The sequence below is a fragment of the Trifolium pratense genome, linkage group LG4, assembly GCF_020283565.1.
Source record: "Trifolium pratense cultivar HEN17-A07 linkage group LG4, ARS_RC_1.1, whole genome shotgun sequence".
Lineage (NCBI taxonomy): Eukaryota > Viridiplantae > Streptophyta > Magnoliopsida > Fabales > Fabaceae > Trifolium > Trifolium pratense.
Window position 1 is genome coordinate 24559737 of NC_060062.1, and position 19854 is coordinate 24579590.

General features: G+C 30.5%; 1 long non-coding RNA gene across 3 annotated transcripts; it reads left to right on the plus strand.

The window, feature by feature from the left end:
- The first annotated feature begins 11891 nt into the window (after positions 1-11891).
- LOC123881511 lies at positions 11892-19425 on the plus strand. 3 transcript variants are annotated; one of them, XR_006799493.1, is made up of 6 exons: positions 11915-12001; positions 13949-14200; positions 14663-14905; positions 15040-15103; positions 15187-17625; positions 17708-19425. It is a non-coding gene; the product is annotated as an uncharacterized LOC123881511 (long non-coding RNA). The 3 variants fall into 3 exon arrangements; XR_006799492.1 differs by lacking the exon at positions 13949-14200 and having other exon boundaries at positions 11892-12001; positions 15187-15274; positions 17450-19419; XR_006799491.1 differs by lacking the exon at positions 13949-14200 and having other exon boundaries at positions 11892-12001; positions 15187-19424.
- Positions 19426-19854: the final 429 nt, after the last annotated feature.

Genomic DNA, 19854 nt, shown 5'->3' on the forward strand with positions numbered 1-19854 from the left:
AGAGTTTAATGAACATATACAATCAGTGTAACATAGTTTTACATTGACATCCAATAACAAACCATCATTCTTTCATGTCGTATAAGTAGTTAAAATTATATTGAAGATCAAACCATCTTTCTTCTTATAACATTACTTATTAACTCTCCATCCTAAACATCATTATATACTTTTCCAAATACTTACAATGATGTAGTATAAATATGAGTGAATTATTATTTATTTATTTTATTTAATTATTAAAAAGGGGGTAAATTGGGAAAATAAAAAAAATGATAAGCTGGCATAATAAGTTTTGAGGTGAAGAGAAGAATCAAAAACTCGTGATGATAGGGAAAAAATTTGGCATCGAAAGAAGTGAAGGAGAAGCAACAAAAGGATGTTGTGAGTTTGGAATGGTTCCAAACACTCCTCACGGGGGATTTTTTAGGCTCTCCTCCACTCTTTGATCCTTTCTCTATTTTTTTGTCATTTTTTTCAATTCTCTCTCCACACGTGCCATCATTCATATATACTCTCATTCTCATCGTATCAGACACTACTCAAACAAACTCATTTTACTTTTCAACAAACATTTATCTTTTTGGTACTTGATGTTTTATGTCACAATAATATATATTGAAATGGATAAAACCATCAAATTACTCTCTTATAATTCTTTAACTATATGAATACTTTTTAGTGGTTTTTTATTTTATTAAATTTTTCTCATATTATTAGTTATTCTCTAAGTATGTTAGAGATTAAATTGGTTGTAAGTAAATAATAATTAGTGTGATCATTCAATTCTTGTAAATAATTTTTTAAAGTAACGTAAGATTTAACTTATCTCATATTTTGTCACAACATCTCCCTTTTAAATACGAGTCATTCAATTTGTTATGCTTCCTTTAAAGTCAAAATTATTTCAAACACATACATTTGTTACACTTGTCAGGCGACGAGTCCCGTTGTAGAGCGCAACGACAATGCAAGTCTAACAAGTGTATGTGGCTGAAAAAACTTATGCTTGAGGGAAAACATAAATAATTGAATGACTCGCATTTGATGGGAGGTTGTTGTGACAAGTGTGAGGTGAGTTAATCTCACATTGCTTAGAAATGTTGAGGTTTAACACTTTATAAGTGAAGTGGCCAATAAATCTAAGGTTTTGAGTTAAAGTATAGTGTCCAAATCACTTATATAGTTGTTTTGAGTCAAATGTGGATGATCTCTTTGACTGCCCCTGTGACCCAACAAGTTTAATAGAGTGAGACTTTTTTTTTTACATAATCAAAATCTCGTAAACTTATTTTTTTGGAATTGAGTAGCTGGTTCTTAAGGAAAAGGATCTCCGATAATTCAGAGTTCGGACTCAATATAAATAAAATCTAGCCAATAATTATTTCCACCAGAAATCGAATTTAAATTCACCAAAAAAATATTTGTCCTGAGAAAATCTCATTAACCATTTCTTGAGCCCAATATGTCTTGGTTGATCGTAAACCTATTTGACCGTACATTACAAAATTCAGAATTAATTTAATAGTTTATTTGTTTAAAAATATATCAAAAATACAAACACATATTTAATAATTTTATAGATTAAATTAACCGACATATATCAAATAACTAAATCATTTACCAAAAAATAGATCTATGACAAAAATAATTAATAATAACAATGTATCACATTTTTTTTAAAAAAAAAGATTGTTTGTCCTTTTGGTTTTTCTTTCCCACTTGAAAGCGAAATAAAAATGTGATATTCACTAGCTTATTATATTATTACTTGTCTTTCATTTTCACGTTGTGACTTGTGAGTAGTGACTAGCACAATTGCTAGTTGTATTGTAATGTTTTTTTGTGAGTACTATGCATGCAGTTCCACTAGACAAGTTAAATTAACGTCCATTAGTCCGGAGCCGTATAATGTAATGTTCCTTTAAGAAAAACAATAATGCATAATGATGTAAATATTAATTTTATTTATTAAAAAGTACATACATGTATGTAAAATTTGAAGTTTAAGATAAAACTCTGTATAATGAAAAAAAATTGATTGAAATGAGAGAATCCACCTTATATGCTCTACAGGTTCTTCGATGAAAATTAATCATCACTAATAACGATGAAAATTTCGTCTCAATATCATGGTAATCCAAAATTAAAACTAATTATACTATCTCTAGTATGCAATTTTATATAAAAGAATTCATTAAACGTAAAAATCGAATTCATATAGTTCTTATGACAAAACACTTTCGTGGTCGCAATTTCAAATAAAATTTATTTGAGTACATACAAAGACAAATAAAAAGCTAAAAGGATAACTATAAATTAAATAATACATTTTTAAAATAAAATGTATATTTTTCTCTATATATGTGTGCCTGAATAAATTTTATAAGAGTATTCTTCTTCTTTGGACAAAAATTCATGTACTAGGTATTTTTTTTAATATAAATTCATGTACTATATTTATTTTATGGCAAATATTACCCTAATTCATGTACTATATGTTGTATCCCCTACCCCTAATTCATGTACCATATATGTTTTTTTTTTTTTTTTGACGCATCATCTATATGTTGATTAACCAAATATCCTTGTATTCCCTAATTCATGTACTATTTGAGTATGTATATGTTGATTTAACCATGCACCAAACTACTAAAAAAAAAGTTAAATTTCCAAGAAAAATTTTTAGATGAAAAAATGTAAAATTTCTCTCTAAATCTGTCTAACTATGTGGAAAATTAGAAAGGAATTTTTCCTTTCTTCTATTAAATTACGGAAAGAGTGTATAAGAGATTATTATGTTTATGATATTTGCCTTGAATATATAGTACTTGTACTTGTACATAAATTAAGGATCCACTCACGTGTAGCATTTTTTTTTTAACCACACGTGTACCAAATTTGAATCTCAATTCTTGAGAGTGAGATTACATTACATGTATCTCTTTATGGACTGAATTGGTCTTCACACGTAAATAATAAAGTTATTCTCATTGCAACATATATTTTGAATTTTTATATTAAATAAAATTAGTAATTTATTTATTCGACATATATAATTAAGTTCAAGAACTAACTAAGCCCTACACTTTGTCTCTATTGTCTCTTATAAGGGGGAAAGGCCGTAGCATGGCCAACGTGATTGTATAGGTTTCTGTTTATAGGGATAGTAAATTACAAGTTCCATGAAACTAGGGGAAGTAAAAATTTACCCTTATACACAAATCTTATCTTATCATTACTAATGTGATGAGTAATCTTAATTACAATGGATGGTTTTAAGTACTGTTTTTTTGACAAAAGTACTTAGAAACAGGTTATGTTAACATAAATTACAAGGGATGGTTTTAATTACCTAGAACAGGTTTAGCTTCATATTATTATTAAAATAATGTAAGTTTGTCTATACCAAAATAAAAAATAAAAAAATAATAATGTAAGTCAGTGACAAATTAAGTGAGTTGTCCGGTAAATACAACAGTTTGGTTGTTGCGAATTACGTTGATACGCGATGGTCTGAGCTCAGACTTTAAATTTCAGTCTAATTTATAGATTACTATTTGACAGGAAAAAAACTTGTTTGCCCTGCTTTCAAGTTCTTACTCTCTCGATCTCAAATTATAAGTAAAAATTTGTCAAAAGATATTAATATATATATATATATATATATATATATATATATATATATATATATATATATATATATATAATTTATTTTTTCTCATAATATATTGTTGGGTCATGAGGGGTCCGGTGATTATCACATTAGATATTGAGCAATACATAAATGAGTTTTTTTTTTTTTGGTACATAAATGAGTTTAACACTACTCTTATAAAATATTCAACATTCACTTTTCCATTCAATGTGAGACTCAACTCACACTTAAGATATTAACGAATATAGATACGTAATAGTAAATGGTTTTGTTCTATTAAAAAATAAGACCTTGGTAACTCACTAACTCTTTATTCCTCTATGTTGTTATTAGCTGGAAAATTAATGAAAGGGAGGGTAAATCGTAAACGCGTGGAAATTACACACTAATAAGTTTCGAAATGTCACATTGCATAGTACCATAATAGTGTTTAATTTGATACGTACAAAGCCCATTTATACTCTTCAAATTCAGCTAGAAACTTAACAAATTACATCCAATTGTTAAGATTTTATTTTTTTATAAGGAAAAGATATAATACAATGGAGTACAAGAGATACTCAATCCCTTACAAAGAAAAACTAATGATGAAGAGCTTTGAATACAAGACATAGGATTCAAACACTAACTAGAAAAAGGAAAACAGGCCTTACGCCCATAACGATTGCTATACCAAACCCAAGATGTAATCTTGACTTCCTCTAATAACAACGATGCATCCAATTGTTAAGAGAGTAGTCTCACATTAAATGATGATAATGATGATAAGTTTAAACATAAGTTTATATAAGTGTGGACGATTTTTACCTTACAAAGCATTTTTATAAGAATTGAGACTAAATTCAAATTCTAAAACATTATTAAAGTTCATTTAAGATAAATTGAGCTACTTGTTATTAGGTCACTTCTATCATACCACTTGGGTCATTTTCTAATATTTGGTCTTGAGTGTGATGAGGGGAAGGGTGGAGAATAATTTTCATCTTTCAAACCGATTTTGTAAAAGTTAATTAGACTGAATTAACTCATATTCTAATAAGCAATAGTAAGATTATTGTGTCATTAAGATCTAACTCATCTGACAATATTAAAATTGTTATATTTAAGCCTTTTTCATAAATTTTTTTAACGGCAAATATATTATTAACCAAGTCTCTGCACAAGACAAACAAAGACCAGCAAAAAAGAGAACTACATAAGAGACGTTGTATATATGCGGAACACAAAAAATAAACACCGCCTAATTGAGGTCCACCTCCTAATCTCATAATTAGAAAGACACCCCTCGACTTTCAAGCCACCAGAGAAGATATCAATCCGACCCAGAAATATGTCACTAAACACTAACTCCTGTTCTCAAATCAAAAGTCATCGACTCATCAGAATCCAAAAACAACTACATAAGGCGCAATACTACAATTACATAATCCTTTTTTATAATTATCTATCTCTCATTTATGTGTATCAACTTCCAAATAAAACTCATTCCCTCTAATAATTGATAATCAAACGGTGTATATTAGTGAAGTTAATTATACCATATATACCAAGAGATATTAATAATTAAGTCTAGGTCTATATGTATATAGCTAGCTATATAGATTATGATCATGTACAACATATATACATACATACATACATACAAATTCACGGATAATATCAATATATATCATATCATATAATAAATTGAAGAGCTGTTGATTCTTGTTGCATCCGCCATGAAGTATTGTCACCATTCCTCAAGGACAAATAACGTACCCACCTATATTCACATGTGTGCCCATTAATCATCACAACAAAACAATTTCCTCCATACACATATACTGCTCCTACCTTTGTCTCTTGCCTTCCATAAAAAGTATTTGTTCCTCTCAACTCTCCAAAGAGTTTTTTAGATTCCATTTTACTAAATATTTCTCATCAACTCAACTATTAATTTCATTGAAATTATCCTTATTTTCTATCTACAACATTGAACATAATGATTTCTTGGACACTTCTATATCTTGTCTTACCGCGTGGTATAATTCACAGTCACCTATCTATCTGGATTCCTCTATATATGTCTTTCATTAATATTATTCCTTAACATGATTAGTACATATTTTATTTACCTAAAATATTAATTAAAAAAAATTACATTTTCTAGATTGGGTGTAGACTATGTAGTCATAGAGAATAGAGATGATTTCTAGCTAGCTAGGTCTTACTAGCCAGAACATCAACTCGTTATAAAAGATAATGAAAAAAATAATTCAAAAATAAATACTTGATATATGTTTTAACAAAACAAAAAAAAAAACAAAGTTAGGTTATTTAATTTGTTGTGTAAAAAAAAAATTTGGTCATATGTGCATATGTTTCTGCACATACAAAGCAAATGTAATTCCATTGTATTATCGGTGAAAAATTAAAATTTACGGTATTACAAGTTTATAATACCGTAAATTTTAATTTTTAAATATTATGATTCAAATTACAATAATATCCTTGAATCTTACCCACTTGTTAGTATCTATGAGTTATATACCCAACAACACAAGGGTAATGAATATATTGTCTCTTGTATGAATGGTGTGTTGTCGACCCTCTAGGCTCTAGATTGTTGATATCGGGTGTAGATTGATGCGTTTGTCTGGTCTATCATATCTCACTATATCTTATTTATTTTGTTATAGATTGGAGCACTCTTTATACTTTTATTATGATTAAGAAATTCTTACAGTGTAATAACTAAATTTTATTTATACACTCGGAGCTATATATGTGCGTGTGTTGTTGAAAATTGAATGTAATGAAAAATACACAATTAGATCTTCTGCAATAGTTGTATTAATGTGTAACAACTTCAAAACTATTGAATTTGAGTGCAATGCTTACAATTAGATCTTGCACCCAAATCCAACATTTTTGGAGCCACTACACGTATATAATTGTTGCGGAGGTTCAATCTCAAAAATATATTTTCCGAGGAAGTGTGACTAGGTCGCAAAATATGAATTAAGATTCACTGCAGTTGAACACACCTACGATTTTTACAATTAGTTCAAATGTGACTAGGAGACAGAATGAATAAATATATTTTAAGTGTTAAAAAAACAAAAATGCAAATGCATGAAAATGCAGGAAACTTGAGTCATTATATTATACAATGATTTGTGATGATATAAAGCAACTGATTATAATCAAAGTATATGTATATCCTTAAAATCTTAAATGTATATATACTAATTAATTTGGGTGCGTGTGGGTGGGATATCATTTCAATCAAAGTCATGAGTTTTATTCTCCTAAGCTTACCAAAAAAGAAAATCAATCAAAGTCATATTTAATATTAGATTTAAATTCACGGATTATTTCTGTTGTTTGTTTTAAATCAATCGGATTATTTCTGTTGTAAAACTCATTCTGCTCTCTAATCTGAAAGTTAATTAGGAGTCTAATTTTCATAGTGACTTCTCATATGATGTTTGGTATGACATATTTCGGGTGAATAATATTAGTCCAAATGCATTTAAAGGATCTTTAAGTTAAACATTTTTAACAAGTTTTTAAGTTTTTCTTGTAATAATAAAAAATGACCTTTAAATCATAAAATATTTACACCATTTCTGTTTTTCATCAAACTTCGCTAAAATATTGTTATGTGGCCGTTTAATGCTAAAATGACTTGTATAAATTAAATACTCTTAAAATTGATGTTCATAGTCTTAATTAGATGAAACAAGATAATCCGATTACTTAAGAAGAAGAAGAAGAAGAAGAAGAAGAAGAAGAAGAAGAAGAAGAAGAAAGCATGTGTAAGTAATCATTTTTGGTAGTACTTTTTGAAACTTTCATATCGGTGTTAAACTATCACATAATTTTTTTTTAATATTACGGGTTATGGTGAATACATTTTATAACTTAAAAGACCATTTTGTTTTATTTTTTTGCAAAAAGCGGCTTAAAGAACAAATTAGAATTTTAACGAGATTGTTATTAATTTGGCATTCGGTGATGTGAGGTATTCGAAGTAGATAGCTGTCAAAAATGGGCCACGATGATGTGTTGGACTGAGCTCGTTAATGCATAATCCAATAATAATTAAGCCGAACCAGACCGACTTATTTTTGTAGTATGGCTCAACAAATTGAACTGCCCATTTGACAGCTCTAATTCGAAGAAAAAAAAAAGACTATATATTTTCCACAAAAACATCTTTTGATCAATTTAATAGAAACTATTAAAATTATTTCATGGAAGTAGTTTTTTTGCTAAAGCAAAGGGAAGTCAATGTATTATGAGTGATGGCAAGGTTATCTCTTCTAAGTCTTATTTTACTTTCGAATTCAATTTACAAATATTAACAGCTTTAAACTTCTAGTCTCAGTATTGTCAAAAAAAAAAATATTGTCTTCGAAAGATAAAAGATTGTAAGAATATTTGATATGTAGGGACGTGAGCTTGAATTTACAAATTTTCCCTTCAGAGCACTCAATATATGTGAATTTTGTCTTTGAGGTACTCTCACCGTTTTGCTGCATGTATAGCATGACTTGCAACTGATCTAAGTCGTTTGAATTTCAATCTACAACTAAAATTATTTTACCATGTAAAACTAAATTTAAAATTTGAATCTTCTAATTTCAAATTGACGGTCGAGATTTACTACAACATAAAACTGTATAATTCTTCTACAATAGCAAAAAATCCAAATCCATAAGCTCCATAATTATACCGAGTTATTGAAAAAGCAAAAGAAAGAAAAACAGAAGTACAATTTTTACATTTTTATTTATTTTACAATTATTCCTACGGCTACACCTATATGTACTCATTTTTATTGGGTAAATTTTAATATGGATATAGTCCTCGGTGGATCAAATAAAAAAATGTTCAATTATTTTTTATAAATAAAAAAAAGTCATTTAAATTGTACTTTTATCTTTCTAATTTTTACACACTTGCGATTTTAACCCATTAACTTTCAAAACATCATTTTTGGCCCCCCTTAACTTTCAAAACAGCATTTTTGGCCCCGACCAAGTCAACGCACATGTGACAAGTGACTCACATGTCACGTCAGCATGGTGTTGACTTGGTCAAATTCAGTGGGGCCCGTTCTTTTGCAAAATGTATTAAATTTAGGGGGCAAAACTCAAAAATTTGTGAAAGTTAATGACCAAAACTGCTATTTTAAAAGCTATTTAGCCAAAATTGAAAGTCGTAAAAGTTAAGAGGCAAAAGTGTAATTTAACCTAAAAAAATTATGTTGTCTCTGTAATCTCATTTTGACTCAAATAATTTTTTTAAAAAAATAATAAAATTAAAGGACAAAAATGATGGGTCTCCCTTGTGTTAGGTACCCTTGCTCTTCTTTGATTACTATATATCCGTTATTAATTAGTGTAGTGACTGGAGTCTAAGTCCTTCGTGACTGAGTGAGAAAAATTGGAGAACACTTGGAGGAATAGTTAGTTGCAATAAAGTTGGAGATTGTGAATATTCTATTTTGGATTTGATTGTTTTTACTTGCACAAGTTCCACGATCTATGAATATGATATGTACGGTTAAATGTTTTTAATATATGATTGGAATTATATGCATGTGTATAGTTTACACAAAGGAATTATACTTATGTATATAATATAATATAATATATGTCGAATGATGTGTCAAAAAAAAAAAAAATATATGTCGAATGATTATACCACATCATACTACTTAATTTCCATGATTAAATTAAATAAGTGAAGCTGTTAATAATTATTAAAAATTATATAAGATTAGTAAGTGATGTGATGAAGAAATTGGATTATCTCAATATTATATGTGTTGCTGATCTGTACGCGTTTTAGTGTCCATTTGTATAGATTATCATTATCATGTGACCAAATGAGGCCATAATAAAACCAAAAACAGAAAATAAAAATTAGGGTCCAATTATTCACAAAATTTTATTGCTCAGTTCAGAAAAGTTTCTCGTGACATTCCAAATTATTATTATTTTTGAAAAATAAATTTTAAATAGTTTGTCTCTATATATGAAAATGAAATTACACATTTTACAGTCCCAATTCAATTTTATATCCGAAGGATAAAATGAAATATTGTACATTATGTCTGGCAATATTTATCCATTTATATTTATTAATCACATGTGTGTGTTCTTTCTTTCGTATGATTTTTATCTGTTACCTATTTACTTTCTTTTCTTGTCGCTAAATAACATATTGTGTTTCCAATATCTTTATGTTAATATATTTATAGGATTTTTGTCACTTGCGAGAGATCAAAACTCACGTGAGTTTGCACTTAGGAAAAGTACATTCACATGCCAATGTGTGCAATGGAAACAAAAATTATTAAAACTATAAAGTTGGGTGACAAGGGCTTCTTGTTCTCGTGGACAGGCAGAAAGAGAAATATGTTGCATTTGCCAGTACAAACACAAGAATCTATTTGTAAATATAAACTATGAAGAAGTTAATAATATGTATTTAGTCACAAAAATAATGTATATAGAAACATGAGGTCATATGAGTCCTTGGGATATAAATATAAAGTCATTGATAAGTATATATTATATGCCCAATTTTCATTTCCAAAACCGATAATATTTTTTAAATTTAAAGAATACTTATAAATGTATTGTCAATATTTAAGCCATTATGGTTTGATTTAGTGGTAAAAATTTAGGTAGTATGTATGAAGTTATGGATTCAATGCTCTACTCCATTATAAACAAAAATAATATTTACCTCTTTTATTATAACTATTATTGCATGATTATAAATTTAGTTTAATGTTGTTAATTTTTTATTTTTATATTTTGTGTAAAATATAAATTCTATTTACTAAATTGTCCTCTTTTTTGTCAAGACTAAATTGAACATCTTTTTATTTTATTTTATTAAAAAAGATAATTCAACTACTCAGATTAAATATTCTTCAAATAAAATGAAAGGTATATAATGAATAATAACATTAAATAGTTAAAAGTAGTTAATTTCTGCTTATATCAAAAACGATCAAACTGTAGTTAATACTCCCATTGAAATTCGCTCAACAAAAACTTTAACATGTCCTATTAAAAATAAATCGTTAGGGAAAATCTGAGTTCGATTCTTTGTAAAAATAATGATCGGTCAGATTTGAATTACGCCGCGATCAAACTCTAAGTTACCAGAACCCTTCTTCTAGGAACCAAAAGGTTAATACAAAAAAAAAAAAAAACTACATAAAAAAGTTGTCCAACGTGTTGCGGAGCCTTCGGCCATAATAAAATGATAATTCAACATCTTTTTTTATATTTCGTGTCAAATATAAATTCTATTTACTAAATTGTCGTCTTTTTTGTCAAGACTAAATTGAACATCTTTTTATTTTATTTTATTAAAAAAAATTCAACTAGTCAGATTAAATATTCTTCAAATAAAATGAAAGGTATATAATGAATAATAACATTAAATAGTTAAAAGTAGTTAATTTCTGTTTTCAAAAATAATCAAACTGTAGTTAATACTCCCATTGAAACTCACTCAACAAAAACTTTAACATGTCCTATTAAAAATGAATCGTTAGGGAAAATCTGAGTTTGATTCTTGATAAAAATAATGATCGGTTAGATTTGAATTACGTCGCGATCAAACTCTGAGTTACCAGAACCCTTCTTCTGGGAACCAAATGATTAATACAAAAAACAAAATACATAAAAAAGTTATCCAACGTGTTGCGGAGCCTTTGGCCGTAATAAAACGATAACTTCAAACGATATATGTTCATAACCGCATACAACAAAAATTCACTTAAAGACAACCCAAGAGCACTTAACCAATGTCATGAGTTCGATTCCTAATTTGGGCATGCAGCAGTGTTATAACTCTTAAGAAGAGTTTGACATTCATTTGAGTCGCACAAAACTCGAGAGAATAGTTTTGCAGCTTTGCATAGATGATACCCGATTAACGCAAAAGATTAACATAAAAACATAAGATCTAAATAAAAAACATAAATAGATTTCAAATTTTTTGAAATTTTCTTTTACTTTTAAAAATAGATTTCAAATAATTTTAAATGACAAAAAAAGAATTTTGGGGGTTGGGTGGGAGAAACATGAAAGGATAAAAGAGAAATTTCCTTTTTTTGGGAGTAAACATTTGGGCCGAACTTAGCAGGCCCAATTAGTAAAGCCCATCAACATGCTCCATCTTCTGCATCATTACAACAACAACGACAACGTATATAAGCACCGCCGAGATTGAAGTTTTCTTCGAGAAATCAACAAAAGACGCTCTTTCTGGTGGTTCTCTTTAAGCTGTTTCCATTGATTCTCTCTTTTTTTGAAGACAAATCCAAAGGTACCAATCTCATTTTTAATATTCTTCATTTTTTTAATTTTAATTATTATTGTTTAGTTCTATGGAAATTTTGTTTTTAATATTTCATTATGAGGTAGTGTGGACTTGTAATTTATGCAACAAAAGCTAAAAAAATTATGATTGTGATTATTTGTGTTGTCATGAATTACATAAGCTTGTAGATGGAAATCAATTTTAGTTTTAGGGACTCTTTGGATTGAATTATTTGAGCTTATCTAGTGGCATTAACACTTGTGTGATTATTTGGAAGAGCTTATAGAAAAAACTTATGACATGTCCGTAAGTTGTTTTCAGCTTATTTCAGTAAGATATCCAAGATAGCTTATGAAACCAATTTATAACTTATATTAAAACAGTCTGACTTTTAAAAAAAAAAATAGAAATAGCTTATATATAAGTGCTTATGTTTTATAAGCACTTATTTATACTGTTTATCCAAACTAGGCCTTTATGTTGTAGCTGACTTATTGTAGTTGTTTATGTATTTCCATGAATTACATAAACTCGCGTGAGAAAAGATTTCTAATTTTAGTTTATGTGGAAGAGGACAAATTAGGTTAATCAGTTAATTAAATAGAATTATGGCATGCATAGAACATTACGATGTCGTTTGATTCATGTAGCCGACCTCGCTTAGTGGGATAAGGTTTTGTTGCTGTAAAAGATGATGAGTTATAATAATCTATGTTTCTAGTTCCTGCTTGGTAATTTGTTGGTTGGAGAGTACTGTATTAGTAGAAAAAGAAGATCGAAAAGCACAGGGAAAGAAGGGTACTGCATCAGGTCTCAGATATATTTGGTTCGCTTGTCGTTGGATATTTGGAAAGCTAGAAACGCAAAGATTTTTTAAAACAAAAGTATATCAGTTTCAAAGATTGTGGAAGAAGCGAAATTGCTTTTGTGGAATTGGCTGAGAGTTAAAGTCAGAAGTTTCGGTTATTCTACTTCTCAGTGGTTGATAGCTCCGATTATATGCCTGGATTCCATCAGTTGAAGTCTTGGTGTTATCTTTTCAAAATGTTGCTGTTTGGACATCGAATTTTTTATCCTAGTGTAGTTTGCGTTGGTAATCCCTGCAGGCTGCTTCCGGAAGGTGCTTGATTTTTTTTTGTTTCTTGGTTGGAATCCTTTGGCAACTCGGTCGCATCTCAAACTTTGTGTCCGTTTTGGTTCCAGTGTGAAGGTTTGATTGTATCTCAATCAGTACCTTCATGATGCCGCTGCTCAGGGACGGAACTAGGTGCATTTGATTAGGGGCAGCCGCCACCCTATTAGTCCAAAATGTATCAATATGCATACTTGAAGTTACATACTCGCTTTTGATTGTTATTAGATTTAGAAAAATGCATGATGTTGAATTTAATATCAACACCACTCATGCACTCTGGTATACTCCTGTCAGATACATTAGTTATCAAATGAATCTAAAAAATGGAAATTTCCTTATAATTAAAGCCGGAGGAAGTACATTACTACTCCAAATTATTGTATTTTTCGATTCTTGCGGTAGACATTCACCATATCTTCTTTCCAATGCCACATTCTCATAGAGTTAGAATTTTATGTTTTCATTAGAATAGTTATTCATATTTTCTCAATGTGAATTAATTCTTGCTAAGAAGAAACAATTGTTATACATCGCATTGTAAATGCAAAATCGTGGTTCAAACCCAAACACTCTAGTTACTCAACCATTATAAAAGAAAATAAGGCGTTTTATTTATTAAAATATTTTCACTAAAAATTAAATATATCATTAGAAATATGCATTTATATTAAAACATTTCGCTTAAAAAAATGTGCTTAAATTGATTAATTCGAGTATATGGTTTCAAACCAAACAAAGATTCATACATGAGTTAAATTTTTGCCAACCTTAATAAGTTTTTCTGGTTCTGTCCCTGCGGCTGCTTGTTTGTGTCACAGGCAGAGATCCTGAGTTTGCTAGGTGGTTCTTACCTTGTCTGCATCAGTGTGCTTGTATTCTGCTAACTCTGGTTGCTTGATTCATAGCTGGGTCGATATATTGATAATGGCACAGGGAAAAAGTGCTTCGTGTTGATAGCGTGCTATAGAAAAACCAGTTTGTTAAGCCGGTTCCTTCTTCTACTCTAAAGAAACACTAAAAACCGGAAAGCAGTGTCTTAAAGTATAGGCGTTAATCAAGATAGTCATAAGGTCAGTAAGTTGTTTGTTACCACAGTATGGCTGATTAATATCCTTTTTCCCTTTCATCACAAATTTCTTTATAGACTTTTTTCCTTCAAATAATCTATATAAGGATGGTTCCATGTTAGATTCTGATGTGTTTGATATGTGGGGTGATAAATGTACTTATTCTAAAGCATTTAGTATACATTTTGGTTTTTTTTTGTCAAGTAGCCTAGTGGCTAGAAATTCCACCCTTAAGGTGTATAAGTGGGATGACCGGGGTTCGAACCCCGGCCCCCTGCATATATAATGCAACGTCCCTGCCAACTGAGTTAAGCTCATATGACACATTTTGGTTTTATTATCATACGTAATATGTAAATATTGTACTTATGAAAAAATTTCCACATGTACGAAGCTTTTGATATGTGAATGTATATGTCTCAAGTCTCTATTCCCTCTTATTCAGTAACCTTGCAATTTGGCCAGATTTATTTTCTTGATGTGGGATGATGGGAGTGACGATGATGAAGGTGATAATGAAAATGATGGTGACAATGGAGAAGCTGCTTCAAAGAAGACATTCATGGTTCTTTTGGAGGCAGCATCTCTAAAATCGTTGAGGAAATTAAGCATGAAGATGAGGAAAAATTGAGAAGACGTTTGAGGCACGACAAGTTGCTAAACAAGAGAAGTTAAAGGAATGTCCACCCTGCTTAGGAAAGCACAAAAGTAAGCAATCTTTTATGTGCTTGTCATATTTATGGGGACGGGTTTAGTTGTACGATGTTTAATGAAACACGTTCTAGTGAATTGATTCATTTCTACAACATAATTTGTTTATATCAATTCCATTATTGTAACAGGTTTCAGCCTGCTCCCATTCAAGTTCTATTTGAAGAGATCAATGGATCCTTTTGAAAGCTTAAGGTAGGCTTGTAAATTATATTTTGAAAGCTTAAGGTAGGTGTATTTAAACATGCAATAAGATTTTCCTACTTTTATTGGTGTAGATAATTAGGATTGGTACACCCTTCTAGAGGATCGGCATAAAATCATAGAGAAGAGAGGGTTGATTGTTCCAAAACCCGGGAGAAACAGGTTAGTTTAAACTTTATTTTATGCCTGCAATAAGTTGGTGCCGTCGTCTTCTGCTTGTTTTACCTGATGCTTTTTCGTGGCGCAAGGTTTATGTGTGGTGATACACATTGATAGATATGATTATATATGAACTTAATTTGGTTTAAATTGAGTTTGAAGTGAAATGATTTCTTTATGTTCAAATGTTTATACTCTGAAGGTATGGTGTAAAACTAAGTTAAATTTTTTCGAACTAATGCAAAAGCCACTTCTAGTCAAATCTTTGAATGAAAAATCCATTTTTTATGTCCTCCCTAACAAGAAATAGGGATATCATAATTGGAAAGCTTAACTATCATAAATACTTACAGACCTTTACTAACAAACAACCTAATTTTCATATGATCCATTGACAAAAATCAACATCCCTGTAGTAAAAACGACCGGTTAAGATGATCTTGAATGTCAGGCATTCCATCCTGGATATACTCATATGCATTTTTACCAACAACATCCTAAAACATACCAATGAAGTTTTCATATGCTGGCAACAAAATGCTTTCTATGGAAATTATTATATGTTTCCTTAATACATGTTTTATTCAATGAAACAAAAAAATTGTTTCTTACTTATATTCAAAACCGGAGTAGTAAGTCATTCCGTACTATGTCAAGTTTTTTTTTTTTATAAGCGAAGAGCATCTAGACATCAAGGGACAAAACAGACTTCACCTCATTCTTTGCCTATATTTCCTTATTAATAAAAAAAGAAAATATATATATACAAGAATTGGGGGCACATAAACCTAACCCAGTGAGTCCAAACAAAAGCGTAGGACATTTGATAACCAACTTCTAAATAGTCCTAATAGACTAATTCAAAGTCTACGTTCTAGTGCATGGACCCATCAACATGAAATTGATCCAAGAACCAACAACCCCCTACGACGAACAACAGGTTTAGAGACCTTTTGAGCCATACAGTCCAATAATCAATGATGAGGATATCAAATCAGTTCGAAATCAGCCACAAGGACTAATACGGATAACGGGCGGCACAGACGCGAAATCCAAACCTATGAAACCTGCAACCTTCAATAAATCCGGAAACATCAAGATCAAAGAATGAGACACGAATTTTGCGGTCATGCAGAATGGCAAATCTAACTATGTTAAGTTACAATATCCTCATTTGAAAAAGAAGAAGGAAATAAAAAATGAAGGTCAATTTAAGAAGTTCATGGAGATTTTTATGTTCCTGTCTCCTTAGAAATCAAGGACACAGTAGTACGATCCTATAGAACAGATCCTGTTCAAGTAAGGTGGTGAAGTTCATGGAGATTTTTACTAAGCTTCAAGTCAACATTCCATTAGACGAGGTTATTGAACAAATCTCGGTTTGTGATAAATTCATGAAAGACTTGTTAGAGAGGAGTGCAACGCTATTCTTAAAAAAAAAAATCCAAGTAGCTTCACAATTTCTTGTTCTATTGTGATAGAGAGAATATATATATAATATATGAAGAAAAAAAATACGAAAAATGCAGACAGTAAAAATAATGTTCTGAAAATGCAATATGTTTCAAAAATTGCAAAAGAAAATGGTGAGTGAAATATTAAATATATGTTATTTATGTTTAGGGTTAATAGGTATTTTGTCCCCTGTAATTTGGGTGAGTTTTGCATTACTCCCTATAATTTTTTATTTTTTTTTGGCTTTACCTCCTGTAATTCAAAGATTCCGTATTTTTAACTTATGACTATACATGTTGAAATATGACTATCTATTTTGATGATGTGACACGCTAATTTGTCATTTTTTCTACTTTTAAATACACCAGGATATTTATAACAACAAAATCTCCCTTTCTTCTTGCTAAATATTATTACTTACAACATTTTTAATACACTTGCTAAAAAGTCCATCCATCGTAAAACCCGTTCAACATTCACTTTTATTTAAAATTTTAAAAAATTTATAACAATGGCATCAAGAGACACTTAAGTTTACCGCTTCAAATTTCTAAATATATTAGCAGAAACCTGGAAGCATACTTGAGTGATTATTATGATGTGATTTTAAATATAAAATATGCCATTTATTTCTAATATTTTCCAGTTAGTCAATACCATTAATAATTTCTTATATTTACTTTGGCTTGTGGTACCATTCCTCGAAACTTCATATGAAATAAGGTGATGACTTCTCATCCAGTGCCACATATGGTTGATCTAAGTGCATCCATCTATCTTTGAAAACAATTTTAAGTAACTCATTAAAGAGAGAAAATCATGTCCATGATTATCCAAATTCGGAGGTGGCTGATGCAGACAATAGTGTGGAGATTTGTGGGCTAGCAGTTGTTGGATTGGTTTGTTATGCTCTAGCTCTTCCTTCAACCATCTATTTGGAAATTGGAATTTGTTGAAGATTATTCTTTACACTATTTTCAGCTTCATCACCAGCTTTATGGTTTTGTATACAAAGATATGGCAGTCATCAAGAAGTCTTCGGTTTAAAGCCCATACCGCATTTCTGGTATTGACAATCACATCTGTCTAAATGGGAAACCAGATGCATATAGCTTGATTTCATGTGCCGCCTTCGCTATCATGTCAATGTGCTTGTCAAGGCAATCTCAGTGCGGATTTGAGGTGGGTCTTCTTTATTTTTTCCTTGGATGTCTAATTGTGTTACTCATGAAGATTAAATTGCAGTTATTCATCCTTGGAGCAGGTTTCAGCTATTCTCTTATTATTCTTCGTTCTTCTTTTACTTCCATAAACACCACAACAGAACAAGAGTATTTACAGCTTCCAGGTGGAAATTTCGTAGTCATTGAAATGGATTCACTACCAAGGCCAAATAATGAATTTTCAAGAATGATGCAACAGCTTCCGACTTTTACTAATGCACTTCAACAGGAAAATATGAATCTCATAGTTAAAAGTGCATTACATTTACTTGATAATTGTGAATTTGTGATGGCTGCTCTTTCGTTAGGAAAGATACAAAATCTTCACGAAATTGTGAAGTTGATGGTAGCCTCCGGTTATGAGAAAGAGTGCTCTGATGTGTATAGCAGTTGGCGCTCGGTATTCTTACAGGAATTTCTGATAAATAAAATATTTGGGTTGCCACTGCCAGAGACTAAGATCAACACCATGAGTGAGGATCAAAGGGAGCAATTTTTAGATTGCATGTTTGAAAGATGGATAACTGCTTCCGATGTAGCTATCAATATTTTGTTTCCCATTGAACAAAAACTCTGCAAACGTGTCTTCTTGGATTCTCCTCTGCCACTTCTCACTGTTTCATTGAGGTTTGCCAAAAATCAATGTTTCAGCTACTGAATTTTGCAGATACATTTGCTTCTGGGAGTCCTACAGAATGGCGTTTCTCGAAAATGCTTAAAATATTCAAGCATTTGCGTGATATAACTCCTAAATTACAATCTTTGTTCCCTGATTCAACATTGCTGAACAAAGCAATTGCAGTTCAAAATAGATTAGGAGAAGCTAGCAGAGACCTTTTCATGGAAATGGATAAGTTTATTTCATAGTCCCAGAAGCAATGCAAGTTGCTACGCCTTATGGCCAACATCACCGAATGACTGTCAACGTCGTGAACTACATGACTTCTGTTTGCAAGTCACGGTGGAAACTGGAACAAATTTTACAAGAATACCCCAAGGTTGACAATAAAGTAGAAACATCTTCTATCTTCGTGAAGCAGATTGAGCAGATAATAGAGATGTTGCAAAAAAAATTGATAGCCAAGTCCAAAAACTACAAGGACCCTGCTTTGCGCCATATTTTCATGCTAAATAATAGGGTGCACATCAAAGAAGACAAATGCAAAGTTCAGTCTGCATGGTTTGTTTATAACAATAAGCTTAGGAAACACATAATAATCACACATTAACATTTTTTTTACTGACACTTAACTAATCAAGCTCAAATAATTACTAATAGCTCAACTCATCTCATTTACCACAAACTAGACATCAAATTGAAATGCTTAGCTAGAAAACAAGGGGGTATCCCACTTTTTTTTAGTTACCATAATATTAGTATAAAGTTTTTACCGCTATAACGATGGCTAATCTCTGTCGAGGAATCCATATAAGGTGAGTTTTATCCTTTTAACTAAATTTTCTCCATGTATGGGACATGAATTGAACCTCTAATCATATGTTTAAGAAGATCAAAACTCTTACTATTTGGACCAATCCATTGGTAGATACCACGATTAATAATATGGGGCACCCCACATTAATAATGTGACATTATTAACATTTATATGATACAAACGAATAAGTACTAGTAACAGGACGTGGACTAACAAGGATCATGTGTTCTCTATTTCATTTTTGACCAATAACATTTTTAGCACTTGAACCACATTCTAGATTAGAAGAGGAATATATTGAAAGAAAATTGATTGATATATATAATCATATGACAACTAGGCATGGCAATGGGGCGGGACGGGTTTTGTCCTCCCCAAACCCAAACTCATAAAGTTCGGGTTTCCCCAAACTCATCCCAAATTTGAGCTGGGATAAAAATGATAACCCCAAACTCATACCCAACGGGGA